The sequence below is a fragment of the Arachis stenosperma genome, chromosome 3 (assembly GCF_014773155.1).
Source record: "Arachis stenosperma cultivar V10309 chromosome 3, arast.V10309.gnm1.PFL2, whole genome shotgun sequence".
Classification (NCBI taxonomy): domain Eukaryota; kingdom Viridiplantae; phylum Streptophyta; class Magnoliopsida; order Fabales; family Fabaceae; genus Arachis; species Arachis stenosperma.
In genome coordinates, this window is record NC_080379.1 from 85354156 (window position 1) to 85357055 (window position 2900).

A 2900-nucleotide genomic window follows, 5' to 3' on the forward strand; every position below is an offset into this window, starting at 1 on the left:
TATATGAGCCTCAGATTCCTTTGGATCCTTAATAGGAAACTCCTTCTTGCATGAGAGATGTTCCAGGAGGTCTTCCTCACTAGGATTTTCGTCCTCCTCCTCCCTTGTGCATTCGGCCATATTGATTACATCAATGGCCTTGCACTCTCCTTTTGGATTCTCTTCTGTATTGCTTGGGAGAATACTGGGAGGAGTTTCATTGACTTTCTTACTCAGCTGGCCCACTTGTGCCTCCAGATTTCTGATGGAGGATCTTGTTTCACTCATGAAACTGAAAGTGGCTTTTGACAGATCAGAGACTAGATTGGCTAAATTAGAAGTTCTTTGTTCAGAATTCTCTATCTGTTGCTGAGAAGATGATGGAAAAGGCTTGCTATTGCTCAGCCTATTGCGTCCACCATTGTTAAAGCCTTGTTGAGGCTTTTGTTGATCCTTCCATGAGAAATTTGGATGATTTCTCCATGATGAATTATAGGTGTTTCCATAAAGTTCACCCATGTAATTTACCTCTTGTATTACAGGGTTCTCAGGATCATAAGCTTCTTCAGAAGCTGCCTCTTTAGTACTGTTGGATGCATTTTGCCATCCATTCAGACTTTGAGAGATCATGTTAACTTGCTGAGTCAACACTTTGTTCTGAGCCAATATGGCATTCAGAGCATCAATTTCAAGAACTCCCTTCCTCTGAGGCGTCCCATTATTCACGGAATTCCTCTCAGAAGTGTACATGAATTAGTTATTTGCAACCATGTCAATGAGTTCTTGAGCTTCTGCAGGTGTTTTCTTTAGGTGGATGGATCCACCTGCAGAATGGTCCAATGACATTTTCGAAAACTCAGATAGACCATAATAGAATATATCTAATATGGTCCATTCTGAAAACATGTCAGATGGACACCTTTTGGTCAACTGCTTGTATCTTTCCCAAGCTTCATAGAGGGATTCACCATCTTTTTGTTTGAAGGTTTGAACATCCACTCTAAGCTTGCTCAGCTTTTGAGGAGGAAAGAATTTATCCAAGAAGGCCGTGACCAGCTTATCCCAGGAGTCCAGGCTATCCTTAGGTTGTGAATCCAACCATATTCTAGCTCTGTCTCTTACAGCAAAAGGAAAAAGCATGAGTCTGTAGACTTCAGGATCAACTCCATTCGTCTTTACAGTCTCACAAATCTGCAAGAACTCAGTTAAAAACTGGTAAGGATCTTCAGATGGAAGTCCATAAAACTTGCAGTTCTGTTGCATTAAAGCAACTAGTTGAGGTTTAAGCTCAAAATTGTTGGCTCCAATGGCAGGAATGGAGATGCTTCTTCTATCAAATTTGGACGTTGGTTTTGTGAAGTCACCAAGCATTCTCCTTGCATTATTGTTGTTGGGTTCGGCTGCCATCTCCTTCTCTTGTTCGAAAATTTCTGAAAGGTTACCTTTAGATTGTTGTGATTTAGCTTCTCTTAGTTTTCTCTTTAAAGTCCTTTCAGGTTCAGGATCAATTTCAACAAGAGTGCCTTTTTCCTTGTTCCTGCTCATATGAAAGAGAAGAAAACAAGAAAAGAAAGAGGAATCCTCTATGTCACAGTATAGAGATTCCTTTATGTTAGTAGAAAAAGAAAGAGGAGAAGAGTGAAGAAGAGTGGGTTTGGATATTTAGATGAAGAGAGGTGAAGAGAAGTGTTAGTAAATAAATAATTAAATAGAATAAGAGAGAAGAGATAGAAAATTCGAAAATAATTTTTTAAAAAAAGGGTTAGTAATTTTCAAAAATTAGAGATAAGATAAGATTAAAATTAAAATTTAAAACAAAAAGAGTTTTTGAAAAAGAGATGAGATATTTTCGAAAATTAGAGAGGGAAAAGTAGTTAGGTGGTTTTGAAAAAGATAAGAAACAAACATAAAGTCAAAGAGTTAGTTGAAAAAGATATTAAAATCAAATTTGAAAAGATAAGAAGATAAGAAGTTAGATAAGATATTTTGAAATCAAATTTTTGAAAAAGATAAAATTTTTTTGAAAAAGATAAGATAAAAGATAAAAAGATTTAATTCAAAAATTTAAAATTACTTACTTCACTAACAAGAAACTACAAAATAAGATTCTAGAACTTAAAGATTGAACCTTTCTTAATAAGAAAGTAACAAACTTCAAATTTTTGAATCAATCACATTAATTGCTAGTGAGTTTTCGAAAATTTGATATAAAGATAAGAAAAATATTTTGAAAATATTTTGAAAAAGATTTTTTTTTGAATTTTTCGAGAAAAAAAAAGAAAAATTGGAAAAGATATGATTTTTGAAAAAGATTTTGAAAAGATAAGATTTTTAAAATTTGAAAAATTGACTTGACTTGTAAGAAACAACTAATTTTGAAAATTTTTGACTAAGTCAACTCAAATTTTCGAAAATTATGAGAAAAATAAGGAAAAGATATTTTTTTATTTTTGAATTTTTAATGGTGAGAGAGAAAAACACAAATATGACCTAAAACATGAAAATTTTGGATCAAAACACTTTATGCATGCAAGAACACTATGAATGTCAAGATGAACACCAAGAACACTTTGAAGATCATGATGAACATCAAGAACATATTTTTGAAAAATTTTTGATGCAAAGAAAACATGCAAGACACCAAACTTAGAAATCTTTAATGCATGGACTCTAACAAACAAAAAATGCATATGAAAAACAACAAACAACACAAAATAAGAAAACATCAAGATCAAACAAGAAGACTTGTCAAGAACAATTTGAAGATCATGAAGAACACCATGAATATATGAATTTTCGAAAAATGCAAGAAAAAAAAAATTTTTAAAGCATGCAATTGACACCAAACTTAAAAATTGACTCAAAACTCAAACAAGAAACACAAAATATTTTTTAAATTTTTTTATGCTTTTATAATTTTT

At 32.6% G+C, this 2900-nt stretch overlaps 1 non-coding gene across 1 annotated transcript; it reads left to right on the forward strand.

The window, feature by feature from the left end:
* The first annotated feature begins 883 nt into the window (after positions 1-883).
* Positions 884-987, forward strand: LOC130971081 (small nucleolar RNA R71). The gene has a single exon (XR_009082315.1). It is a non-coding gene; the product is annotated as a small nucleolar RNA R71 (small nucleolar RNA).
* Positions 988-2900: the final 1913 nt, after the last annotated feature.